The sequence below is a fragment of the Phyllopteryx taeniolatus genome, chromosome 13, assembly GCF_024500385.1.
Source record: "Phyllopteryx taeniolatus isolate TA_2022b chromosome 13, UOR_Ptae_1.2, whole genome shotgun sequence".
Classification (NCBI taxonomy): domain Eukaryota; kingdom Metazoa; phylum Chordata; class Actinopteri; order Syngnathiformes; family Syngnathidae; genus Phyllopteryx; species Phyllopteryx taeniolatus.
In genome coordinates, this window is record NC_084514.1 from 24,944,551 (window position 1) to 24,958,478 (window position 13,928).

Genomic DNA, 13,928 nt, shown 5'->3' on the forward strand with positions numbered 1-13,928 from the left:
CACCTATTCTAATCAGGTCAAACCAACATTACAACAGGACAGAAATAATGGGAGCTAACTTACTGAAGTTGAATTACTTTATTGTAATTACATTACTTCACACACGCCGAAACTTTAGAGCATCATTCGACAGAACGTCAGAATGTTTATGCACAACCGTTAGTGCTAGCACTAGCTTGCTAGGCTACATAACGTTTTGTTGCCTGTTTGCGAGCCGTATCGTATTAAAAGTACATGAACATACCTCAAGTAAGCCTTAAACAAACATCCTCTACTGAGCACCAACACACGTTTTACCCCATTTTGTTTTTAGAATACAGTCGGCGTGATCCACTCTTGTTGTTGTCGCCACGGTAACGAGTGTATCTGGTCGCATTTGAGTTGACAAGATAAAGCCCAACGTTCGTAAAAAACGGGATGCGGTGGTATTGTAATAAAATACTTTATTTCAGTAGTCTGACAGTGCAATTATGAAAGAGAACATTTATCTTGTAGTCTGTCTCACACGTGTTGTCTGTCCCACACCGCCGACATGAGTTTTTTTTTTTTAAATAACTTTATCGGCCGTCAAATACTTACAGTACTACGTCAAAAGACACGCGACACGGCTAAAAAGAAACTAGCTTTTGGATTCAAATATACCGTGCACAGTGGTGACGCGGAGTAAATGTCTTTTGCAGGGCCGATCAATGACGTCATTGATCGGATCGGCGAATTATGACGTTAAAGCCGATCAGCATAAAATGGTAAATATCGGCCGATACGGCGGCACAGTGAATGACTGGTTAGCACATCTGCCTCACAGTTCTGAGGACCGGGGTTAAAATCCCGGGCCCGCCTGTGTGGGTTTTCTCCGGGCACTCCGGTTTCCTCCCACATTCCAAAAAACATGCATTGTAGGTTAATTGAGGACTCTAAATTGCTCGTAGGTGTGAATGTGAGTGTGAATGGTTGTTTATTTATATGTGCCCTGCGATTGGCTGGCGACCAGTTCAAGGTGTACCCTGTCTTTCGCCCGAAGATAGCTGGGATAGGCTCCAGCACGCCCGCGACCCTAAGCAGGATAAGCGGTACAGAAAATGGATGGATGGATGGATGGATCGGCCGATACCGATAAGGATCAGTATAAAGTCTAATGCTTTCAGAGTCTCCCAACGTAAACCTGGGGAGGTTTCCGGTGTGTCATTGGTTTAAAAAATATTTCCATTTGCTCCTGCATGAATTTAAAAAGATTTGGGCCGTTGATAAGTTGAGGGTCCATCTTCCACAGTGGCTGGGTGGATTGCAGACCATCGAGGTTATGTGAAAATGTGAGGGGGGCATGGTCAGAGATCAATATGTCATGGTATATACATTTAAACGTTTGTATCATAATAACTAATAACTTAGTCTACCAGAAAGTAATCAATGCGGTTTGTACATTATGTACGAGTGAACGAATGGAGTGGTCTTGTTCCGTCAGTTGAAGAAATCTTTATACATCAGACAGGTTTGAGTTTTTAATGTTCGCATGTAAGAAGTCCCTCATATTAGAATATGTGGCACGTTTCTTAGAGGATCTATCCATGGGCGGCTTTGGCTCAGTAGGTAGAGCAGGTTGTCCAGTAACAGAAGGGACACTGGTTTAAATCTTTGACTGTCCACGTCGAAGTGTCCTTGGGCAAGACACTGAATCCTAATTTGTTCCCAGTGGCCCTGGCAACGGCTCGCATGGCAGCAGTCACCCATTGGTATATGAATGAGTGGGTGAATGTGAGGCTTTGTAAAGCACTTTGGGCACTGTGTCGATAAAGCGCTACATAAGTGCAGTCCATTTACCATGTAAGGGTCAAGAGCACAGTTTAATTCTCCTGCTAAAATTGGGTTAGTTTGTCAAACATTCTTGATTAGGTAGAACACTTCCTAAAGAAGGCAGGATAGATTAGGACCATAGATATTGACTAAGGTTGTAGGGACAGAATAGATTTCTCCCGTGACAATAAGGTAGCGTCTATTTTAGTTGATTGATGTCTAAATGGAATGCCCTTGCGGATTAAAATCGATGCACCCCTGGCGTTTGTGGAAAAAGAGGAGTGATAAATTTGCCCAATCCATCTACCCCTTTACTAGCCTGGGAACTATTCTTTAAGTAGGTTTCTTGGAGAAACATGATATCTGAGGACAAAGATTCCAGGTGGACTACTACTTTACCCCTCTTCATCTGGTTGTTCAACTCCTTCACATTTCAGGAGGTAAGGCCTCCTCTTCCACCAACAAGATTTACACCATTATCCTGCATTAAGAAAATAAACTTGACAGATCTTATGAGTTGCTATGGCAAGGCATAAAAATGTTCACCTGAGAGCAGAATTCTCATCCCCCGACACGAACATAAAACCCTACAATGTCTAGCTGATGCATAAACAGAGAACACAGCAGGACTCCATAAGTAAAGAACAGCAAAAGTACAGCGTCAATATAAAAGTACATTAGAAAATAACAAACAGTATCAGAAGTACAAGTATATAGAATAACTTCCTTATAGTCTAAGGGGCCTGGACGCGGGTCACCGGGGCCCCCATCTGGAGCCAGGCCTGGACGTGGGGCTCAAAGGTGAGCGCCTGGTGGCCGGGCCTGCAACCAAGGGTAACGCGGGTCCCTCTTCCCATGGGTTCACCACCTGTGGGAGGGGCCTTTGGGTTCGGGTGCAATGTGAGCTGGGCGGTGACCGAAGGCAGGAACCTTGGCAATCTGATTCCCAGCTACACTCATCAGTCTTATAAACTTTGCCCTTCGTCCAAGCATAGACTCTTCTGTCACATAACACACCTGACACCTTCCGCCACCCGTTCCAACCTCCTTGGACCTGTTTCTTTACTTCCTTACCACACTCACCATTGCTCTGGACTGTTGACCCCAAGTATTTAAAGCCCTCCATCCATGTGGGAGGAAACCGGAGTCCCCGGAGAAAACCCACGTAGGCACGGGGAGAACATGCAAACTCCACACAGGCGGGGTCTGGGATTGAACCCCGCACCTCAGAACTGTGAGGCAGGCGGTCTTTGAGCCACAGTAGCTGAATTTCCACCAGCGCCCTGGCGGTGTAACGGCACCGGTGACGGACGTTGTGAACCCGGTCCATGTTTTAAGCCGGATGACCTTCCTGACGCAACCCTCTGCATTTGTCCGGGTTTGGGATTGGCCTACAGTTTGCACTGGCTTGTGCCCCCCATAGGGGTGCATTAAATAGAGTTATATTAACAAAGGGAACAAAACAAAACAAAAACAAAAAAAACTGATATTCTGGTTTCGAAAAGCATCAACTACAGCCTCATATCCGTGTTTGAAGTATACCTTAAGGTAAAGTAACTTTAGTCGAAAAGTACTAAAGGCATAAATGAAATAAATCTAAACAGAATAAACCTACTGTTTCCATCCAACAGTAGGGTCTATCAGTCCCTCGTGTGGAAGAAAACTCACAATCAGGAAATGCCGGATAGCTTATTTAACATATGAACAGTGTTGCCACAGCTAACTTGAACAACTAACTTAGTTACTTTACTGATTACTTGATTTCAAAAGCAAGTAAATTAGAAAAAAGTAACCTTTTTGTTACTTTCAGCAGCTGGGGGGAGAAGCATTTACCGTGCAGCCATGCAGTACATGAAACCAGCTCACAGTCTGGACTACAGACGATGTTGAAAGTTCTCACTTTTCATTGTAAATATTATTTAAGATAAGTATTTTAAGTCCTTCAGTGAGTCAGTCCTTATTGTATGACGATTTATGACCACGTACCTTTGTATGACTAATTAACCCACAATGCATCGCACGCCATGGAGGTGGGGCTCGAAGGGGAGTGCCTTGTGGCAGGGCCTGCACCCATGTGGCCCGGCCGGGCACAGCCTGAAAAGGTAACATGGGTCCCCGTTCCCATGGGCTCACCACCTGTGGGAGGGGACATAAGGTTTGAGTGCGGTGGGAGCTGGGCGGTGGTCGAAGGCAGGGAGTTTGGTGATCCGATTCCCGGCTACAGAAGCTGGCTCAAGAGACGTGAAATGTCACCTCTCCGGCAGGGAAGGAGCCCGAACTGGTGTGTGAGGTCGAGAAGTTCCGACTGGATACAGTGGGGCTCACCTCCACACACAGCTTGTGCTCTGGTACCAGTCCTCTTGAGAGGGGTTGGACTCTCTTCCACTCTGGAGTTGCCCACGGTGAGAGGCGCCGAGCAGGTGTGGGTATACTTATTGCTCCCCGGCTCGGTGCCTGTATATTGGGGTTCACCCCGGGGGACGAGAGGGTAGCCTACCTCGGCCTTCGGAGGGGGGGGACGGGTCTTGACTGTTTTTGTGCCTATGCACCAAACAGCAGTTCATCGTACCCACCCTTTTTGGAGTCCTTGGAGGGTGTGCTGGAGAGCGCTCCTGCTGGGGACTCCATCGATATGCTGGGGGACTTCAAGGCTCACGTGGACAATGACAGTGAGACCTGGAAGGGAGTGATTGGGAGGAATGGCCTCCCGATCGGAACCAGAGTAGTTTTCTGTTATTGGACTTCTGTGCTCATCACACATTGTCCATAACAAACACAATCCACACGTGCACTTTGCACCAGGACACCCTAGGTCACAGTTCGATGATTGATTTTGAGGTTGTGTCATCAGACTTGCGGCCGCATGTCTTGGACACTCGGCCGGATAAGCGGAAGAAAATGGATGGATGGCATTGCGCACTTAACCTGCCAGTAAAACTGTATTCTTCATTTGTAAATAAAAAAAGTATCAACAATCAAATACACGTTTTACGACGGAAAATGACAGTGACAGTGAAATTGTGCATTTCTTTACACTTCTGTGGTATTGCGCCGTGCATTGTAGAATAAACAGTCACCTCACAATTGCTTTCTTCCGTCCATTTAAAAGTGAGCGGTCTACGTGAACGGTTAAATGCTATATTAAATGCTGGGCTGCATTTAATTTGAATCACTAGCCACAAATACTTGGTGAAAGACATTGATGACTCAAAAGTAACTATTGCTGGTTTGAAGAAGTAACTGCAGTCTGATTACTTTTCCGGGAAACTAAGACGTTACTTTGCTGGTTACTCAAAATGGCAGCATTTTTGAGACGCGTTACTGGCATCACTGCATATGAACAGAATAACCTGTCATCTAGCCAAACATCATGTTCATTCGGCGTTGTGTGCTATTGTTCCATGCTGTTGTTCCCGTCCTTGTATATTTGTTGTTGTATGATTCAGGGATTTCACGATGGTTTATTGTGTGGCATTTGGTTGTCTAAATGGTTCAGGCAGTGGCAAGAGTTTCTTTGGCTTTCCAAGTGAAAAAGGAATACGTGACCAGTGGCTAGGGAAAGTCAATCGACAGGGGAAGAAACGTGGTCAGCTATGGGTGCCTAGCAAGCATTCTAAACTCTGTGATGATCACTTCGAACCAGCATGTTTGGAGAAACATTTAGCAGACAGCATTGGATGCACAAATGTAGTTAGGCAGAGACTGAAACCAGCTGCGGTGCCAACTATTTTTCCTACGGCCACCGAGACCTGCACCGCCAGCAAGAGAACTGAATCTCGCAGTTGCCACGGTGGAGCAGCGAAGCGGCGCAGACAAGAGGTGAGCATTTCCTTGTATATTATGCACTGAGCAGTGGGGAAAAAAAGACCCACACAGTATTTTTCAGTACTGTCGTCTGTACTTTTGCCTATGTGACAAGCCAACAGACACGCGGCAAAGACTTTCTGTGCAGCGTGTTATAACGCTACTGGAGTGAGGCGCACACAATGTACAGGAATATTGCATACTATGTAAAAGCTTGTGCCGTGTCACTGAAACATATATGAATATATAATACGTATAGTCGTGCTCAAAAGTATTGGCACCCATGGCGTGCCATTATTTCTAGCCATGACGATAAAAAGACATGCTATTTTTCCCTCAACTGTCTGACCCCATGAGCGTGCCTGTTATATTTTATTGTAAGAATAACTATTCTGGCATTTAGCGAATAGACATCATTTTGGTAATCTTAAAACAGGAAAGGTTTAGTCTGATTTCATGTTAGACAGTCAACAAAAAAAGCATTATGTGTTTGCATTGGGGCGACTGGTTAGCACATCTGCCTCAAAGTTCTGAGGACCGCGGTTCAAATCCCGGCCTCGCCTGTGTGGAGTTTGCATGTTCTCCCTGTGATTTTGCGGGTCTTCTCCGGGCACTCCGGATTCCTCCCGCATCCCAAAAACATGTTTGATAGGTTGATTGAAGAAGATTAAATTGCCCTTCAGTGTGAATGTGAGTGTGAATGGTTGTTTGTTTCTATGTGCGCTGCGATTGGCTGGCGACCAGTTTAGTGTGTACCCCGCCTTCCGCCCGAAGATAGCTGGGATAGGCTCCAGCACGGCCGCGATCCTTGTGAGGATAAACGGTACAGAAAATGGATGGATGGATGGATGGATGTGTGTATTGGCACTGCAGGGGTGCCAATATTTTTTAGCACGACGGTAAATACTACATGTAAGGATGATGTGCCTTGGTCTCCCCCATCTTTTTTGTTTCAAATAAGATGACTAAAAATCTGTGATTTAAATCACGTAAAAAAAAAACGTTGATTAAAATCATTTGCAGGTCGGTACATTTCCTGTGTATCAAACTACAAAGCTTACAAATCCTTATGCACTGACTGACTCATCAAGGGGTTGTGTGCTTATTCGCAAATCAAGTGGTTAATATCGCATCACTATTATTCCAGATGGTGTCCGAGTTACTAGGAGCGAGAGTGATAGATGACAACCAGATCGTCACATCAAATGATGCTAATATTACCATGGATATCACAGAAATTCTACCACAGTCCAGTCGCAACTCTGTGTGTATCCAGGCTACGGTTGACAATAAGCCAGTCAGTACTCATCATGGGTGAGTTGGAATATACTGTATTTATCAAGTACTTTGATCACTACCTCAAATCATTGCAATCATTACCTCGTCACTCACACAAAATTTTAACATTTTCAGTATAAGCGACATTATGGGACCCAAGTCACATCGACAGTGAGCCAGAGGCATAAAAAAGTTCAGTGTGACCCAGCTGTGGGAGCAGTTTCCAAGATGACACAAACTAACTGGGCAGAAGATGTAGGCCCTTCGTGTGTGCATGCTGGTGTGCAGTGCACATTGCTGGATGATGGCCTGTCAGATACGAGCACAGAGCCGGATGATTCCATATTAGACAGAGATGTCGAAGATGAGGACTATTCTCCTGGTGATGAGAATCAATATGATGATGATGACGACACTGAAGAAGAATGAGGGAAGCTTGCAAATACAACTAGAAAGTTTTTTGTGTATACTGTAAATATACTGGTTTATCCTTGTAAGTTACAGGTACAGCTCTTGTTTTTTGTTATACTGTAGAACTGGGGCAAGACAAAATGATTCACACTTCACACTTGATTTTTATAGGATTTCCTTGAAGGAGAAGGAGTCCATCATTGATGGAAACCCTATTCGAATGCCGAAGTTTGTTGTTTTTGAATCGTGCCTATGAGCACTCCTGGCAATCTGCGCTGTCTGTTCCAGGCCATGCCTGGTGGCTATTAAAAATATTAGAGGAAGCTTTGCCGTGTTCAAAGCAACATGGTCACATCAAAGAATGGTACAGCCAACCAATGTCAGGTTGTATGCCTCTAGGTAACTTGCTGGGTGCCAGTGCCATCCTTTTTAGCGGCACTGGCACTAAAAGCGATAAATATGCTTAAAAGTGTGAACATAATTACTTTTTCAAAGAGGACATTCTGTCGTATTCAGAATGCTTACCTGCTTCCAACCGTCAACCTTGTGTGGGAACGTCAACAATCTTTTTTCAGGGAAAAAAGCTAACAGTTGGTGGTGATGCACGATGCTGTTCTCCTGGGCACACGGCCAAATATGGTTCATACACTTTTATGAACCTTGAAGACTCAAAGATCTTGGACACCCATTGGTACAGGTAAATAATCTTTGCAATGACATTTCTCGGGATCAAGCTAGTAGTCAGGCCAAATGTTTTGTGTATTCATATATTGTGGAAATAATTCCCATTTCAGGTTACAGAGGTGAAGAACTCCCATGCCATGGAGTTGGAGGGCTTGAAGAGGTGCCTTGCCTTGTTACAGAGGAAGAGGTGTCACTATGAAAAACATTGTGACAGACCGCCACTCTCAAATTAAGAAATTTCTGAGGGAAACCCATAAGGACCTTTGCCACTGGTTTGACATTTGGCATGTCGCAAAAGGTAGTCTTACATCTGAGTTTGTAACTTTTATGATTGTCCATGCATATTGTCAGTTTTTTTACATTGAAGGACTAATCAGACAAAGGTATTTGACACACTGGACTGATAATGATTTTCTTTTCAGGAATCAAGAAGCATCTGCTGGCCCTTTCAAAATGGCTGGTTTCGAGGCGGTGTTGTTATGGTCGCAGTCCATCACCAATCACATTTATTGGTCAGCAGCATCAAGCAAAGAGAACAGTGAAGAATGTCGGCAGTAGTGGATGTCAATCGCCAACCATGTCGTGAATGTTCACAAGGGCCATGGTGATGCATTTACAGAACGTCTGCATGATGAACTTGTAGAGGAAAGAGAATGGCTCATAAAAGGTAAAGTGAATCAGATAAGCTCATTGAAAGATGATTCACCGATGCTACTTCTCTTAATTCTGTCCAGTGATGTGTTCCAGGATCAAAAGCACATAAGGAGCTGCTAATAATAGTAATTCATAAGATGCTGTTCAAAGACATTGGCAAATTATCGACTAGTCAACAAACATCAAGCCTTGAAGCCTACCATAAAGTAGTGCTGTACTTCGCTCCAAAGCCCTCCCATTTCTCACACAAGACAATGAAAGCAAGTTTCTGTACATTAGGGGTGTAACTAAATATACAGTTCCACACAGCCACAATGTATATGGCTCATGTGTTTGAGGAGCACATGAAATTTGCTAAATTTGTCGCGACTCTAAACTTGGTTATACAGCTGTCACTATCGAATATTTTTTTAATCGATTATTGCAAAATATTTGTATTCTTCTGTTTATTGTTGCTCCTGGTTGTTTGTATTTTAGGTTGCTTTTGTCAGCTTTACATTTCAATGCAAACTGCAAAAGATGGAAAGTGTGAAGGAAGGATGGGGAGCTACAGTGGCGCATCTCTTACCCAAAAGGGAAGGATGGTAAGCCAGTGGCAAAGGAGATAAAGGTGCCAATTACCGATGGTAAGTATGGTCAACGTTGTATGTGTTTAATAACAATACTTGCTCCTTCAGATTTGTCCATTTGTTCTAGACTATGTCCAGACACTGCTGCATGAAGTAATGAAAAGGACACAGACATTTCCAACCTTGGAGGCAGCTGGGGTTGATGCAAGCGAGATATCTGTGCCACGAATTGTTGTTGAGAAATATGACAGGGTTGACAAGATACAGGTGGTATGTGACAAAAAAGAACGCACCAGGTTCAACAAAGTTCTGGTTTAATTAGACTTTTGGATATTTAAATCCACAATAATTGTCGTAATCACTCTCTCACTTCTACTAACGACTCTTCCCAAGAATGTGATAGATCCATCGTGTGAATCATCTGTATGTAATGTACCTGTAGACCCTGAATGTTAAAAAAAAGAATAAAGAAAAAGTCAGTGAAATGCATTTTTTCCATTTTCTTATTTTCAAGCGCAGTGTTGATGGTGTAACTGTGCATAATGTTTGACTATTACAGTAATATTAAAAATACTCTTTAGGAATAAAACCCGCCTTGTTTATGTGATGAACACATATACCTACTATGCTACTGTGTTTTAATGCTAGTCATTATGGTGGTACTTGGAGAGGCAAGTTGTTGTTTTTTTACGGTGGCACTTGGTGTAAAATACTCAGTTTGAGGACCACTGGTCTCCTCGTCTTCTCTCTGAAAAACTTACTCATTTACTGGGTCTTCATCACCGATTGGCCCATTTGTCTGGATGTACTCCCAGAAGCTTGTTTCCAGCACAGTTGGCTTCAAATCCTTCATGTTCAATGCTGCAACTCATTCCAACAGTCAACTTTTCTGCTACTGCTGACAACTCCTGGCAACAGACACTCTCCACCCCTGTCGGCTGTGGATGGCATTCTCCACAGGAAGACCTGCAATGGAAATGATTTGGAATTAACATCAGACCATTAACATGAATGTTACTTTTCACATTTCACTGTTCCCATAGACATTGTTTTCTGGCATTTCTGCTTATGATCTCACGATAGACATCCTCCTACTTGAAAATAATTTCCTTGTGCATAGCTTTGTTTTTCGTAGTTGACTCATGCTTTTTTTTTTAATAAAACATTTACTTCAGTGCTATTTATGAAGGGATCCCAAATGGATTTTCTTTGTTACTGTAACAGTGACCATAACCAAACAATCAAAACCTTTATTTAACCAGAAATTAAACCCCACTGAGACCACTGTCTCTCGCCAAGAAACCGGAAGAACCTGACCAAATGTTCATAATGCACGTATAATAAAATAATCTATAATATCACAACAAACGTAAGCGGTACAGAGATGAACCAATGGGTTATGAATCCCACACGAACGGCCGACTGCTCATACTGCGTCTGTTCATGACTATGGATCTAAAATATGGATTTATGGGCTGCACAAACATACCAGCCTGTATTTATGTGCGGTATTGTGTCGTCTCTTCAGCAGGCAGTGCCATCACATCGAGGCAGTGGCCACTCTCCTTTTCTGTTGTAGAGCTGCTACTTGGCTGCTCGTCGTCATCACTGTCAGGTTCTGACCTGATCGACTCAAAACATGTACGGTGTGACGATGCCAAGTTCGGTTGGGTGCTCCTGTACGTCGAAATCCTCCTCATGTTCCAACACGTTGCTCGCTATTGCGTATACAGTATAGTGCGCGGTGTTTGGCAATTGTAACATCACTTCCGGTAGTCCTTGCGGTGGATGGAGTAACCACACCCCAGTGTCTTGAGCATTGGGTGTGTTCGGGGAGTGCTCAATACGTGTAATAAAAACCTCATTCTTAGCTAAACTATAGTTGACAACTTGCTGGAAGTGATGTGCATGTATTACATAACATATAAACAATGCAAATATGAATTTTAACTGACCCCATAACATTTTTGTCATCTGACCTTTCAGCTCATGGATATAGTGCATTTTAAGGATGACAGGAGAGGTGGCTTGTTGTCATCTGGGCGGGTTCGGAGCGCTCTGCGGCATCTGTCAATAAGCGGACGCTCCTACAAAGATAGAGCGTCTTTCAAAAGTTGCAGCAAAGTCTCCTTGTTTCCCTCCATTTTCGGCTCCCTTGTCTACGTGTAAAATCCGCAGGTTCTGACTTCTGCTGTGCCCCTCGAGAGAAGTGCATTTGTCGAAGAGTCGAGCCACCACTTTGTTCAAGTGCCCAACTTTTTCTTTCAGCTTCGTGGTAGTGTCAGCAGTGTCAGAAGCAACGTGCTCCAAGTCTGCTAGCTTGTTAGCATGGATGGTAACAGTAGCTTTAATGACAGCGATGGCATCGTTGGTTTTGCGTTTTAAAATTAAAAGCCAGTTCACCCTTGATGGTCGCCGAGAGTTGATCAATCATTTTGTCGATTAAGCCCGCAAACTCAGCTTTGAGTGAGCATAGTTCAGTGTGGAGGGTGCCAATAGCCTCCAGAACAGTCGACTCACCACTTAGGGCCTCTCTCTCACGGCTGTTTCGGTAAGCTTACGAGGTCGGCTCGGCATGGTTAAATTTCACCGTGGGTTGAAATTGCGGCGATTGAAGACTGTATAACAGGTTGTTACATATCTTGCATTATATTTTGCCCAGAATATCTTATTAAAGATACTTTTTATAAGCTTCGACTGCGGAAAACAGTGACTCACGTCTCACTCGCGCATGGCCAAACCGGAAGTCGTAGAACCTTGGCTATTTCAGCAAAATTTTAAAGGCATAATTCTAAGCAACTTTAAGTTTTTGCAGTGTACCCTTGTTATATTTGCACCACAATGGGGCAACTAAACCAACTAAAGAGGTGTGCAGTAGGTCCAAGACGGTTTGATTTTACGTTATCTGTACATGTGGAATTTTGTCACTTTTGTCACCAGTGTTGGCCTGAGCATACAATACGCGGCATTGGTAATTAATATCATCATCGGAAAGTCTATCTGTAATGAAGTGACCCAAATATTTTGTTTTACTGCAGAGCATCAGCTTTTGCCCAGAAAAATAAAAATCTGGAAAAATACAGATCAAATCTGAAAGCCAGCGTTGATTGGAGAGAGAACAACCAAATCATCAACATACATGAAATGATTAATTTAAGTGTTACCAATCATAAACCCTGTTTTACAATTATTTAGTCGTTAGGACAACTCATCCATGTACAGGTTAAATCAAGCTGGGGAGAACAGCCTCCCCTGGCACACTCAATTACTGAGGCGAAGGTGGTACCTCTTCAACTACTTAACCTGTATCGGCTGATGAGAGTACCAGTATGCCAGGATTCTAATTATGCTCTCATTGCACCAGTCGTTCTAATTTATCAAAAGGTTTAGAGTGTTTCACTCTATCAAATGCCTTGCTTGGATGCATCAATAAACCCTAATAACACAGATGATAGCAAAAACTGAACTATTTCGAACATTTGTAAAAATGTATTTTTTTAAATTTATAATAATAATAGTCTCTGAGGTGACAGACTGGTCCAGTCTTTGTTATTAACCATAAATTTAAAAAAAGTGCATGTAAAAACAAAGAAACTTTTCAAAAGAAATTTAACAAATACTGTTTAAAAATAATTTTTAGGAAATAAACTTGCTGTTATGTAAACATTGAGGAAATAGACTTCCTATGTGTTTTGCAAACCAGAAATTCCATCCATCCATTCATTTTCTGTACCGCTTATCCTCACTAGGGTCGCGGGCGTGCTGGAGCCTATGCCAGGTATCTTCGGGCGAGATGCTGGTTACACCCCTGAACTGGTCGCCAACTAATCGCACACCCTGATCTGGTTACCAGCCAATGGCAGGGCACATATAAACAACCAGCACTCTTTGTATAGCCAGGTTAACAGTGCGCAAAGCATCTCACATCCAGGCAGCCACTCCACAGCATAGCAATGTTTTTAGCATTGTCCGTGGTCACAAATGAACGGGGAATTAGGGCATTTCACTTGCTGACAGCTGAGTAGCTGTGTACCTCTGTACATAACGCATGTTTGGAGGACGAGCTCGCTATTCGCCAGTTCTTCGTGATCAAGTGTGCGGTTATAGTCATGTAGCTTTGTCTGGCACAGAATGTCCATCCATCAGCTGTGATTGCGATTGATTCAGTCTTTACTGTCCTTTATTTTAGCAGTGTTTCTTCCTCTCTTCCGCTCTCCTCATGTAGTTGAACGAGCAGTACATGCCCAGCCAGTAGCCACAGGTTTGATTATTGCGCTCGCTGAAAAAAGTAGTCCCATGACACCCGCTGTAAGAAGCTTGATGAAGAAATGTATCTTCAATCTGGGCTTACATTTGATTACATAAAGCATAATAATAATAATAATAATAACATTATTATTATTATTATTATTATATTAAGTTTAGTAGCACTGTGAGCACATATTTGAAAGGGCGATGTCGCAGTTCTGCCATTTCAAAGACGACGCAGGTTTGTGCATTTGAAGACCGCAATTTTCTATTTCGATACAGAATCATTACAGCCCTAACGGGTAAAATGAAGAGTGTGTGTGTGTGCACGCGCATGCATGCACGTAAGTAGAGGCATGTGAATGTCTGTGTTGCTTGTCCTACTTCTTTGCACTGACCTATTTGTCTTATCAACTCAGCAAGTACATGCACCATAGGGTGGCTGCTAGGTACTTTTATCATGGGGTGAGTGTGCCTTAGGACCCAAAT

At 43.3% G+C, this 13,928-nt stretch overlaps 1 protein-coding gene across 8 annotated transcripts in view; it reads left to right on the forward strand.

The window, feature by feature from the left end:
- Window positions 1-13,928, forward strand: part of LOC133487569 (transcription regulator protein BACH2-like) — a 162,812-nt gene that overhangs the window by 122,660 nt on the left and 26,224 nt on the right. The window contains exons 4-7 of one of the 8 annotated variants that reach the window (XR_009791376.1): window positions 6,743-6,909; window positions 7,009-7,377; window positions 7,456-7,981; window positions 8,079-8,101. The exons of 5 other annotated variants lie outside the window; for them this stretch is intronic. The gene's annotated coding sequence lies outside the window, so the exon portion shown is untranslated. Of the gene's footprint in view, window positions 1-6,742; window positions 6,910-7,008; window positions 7,982-8,078; window positions 8,102-13,928 lie in introns of those variants that run through there. 2 more of the 8 variants (XR_009791375.1, XR_009791377.1) reach the window with 2 other exon arrangements.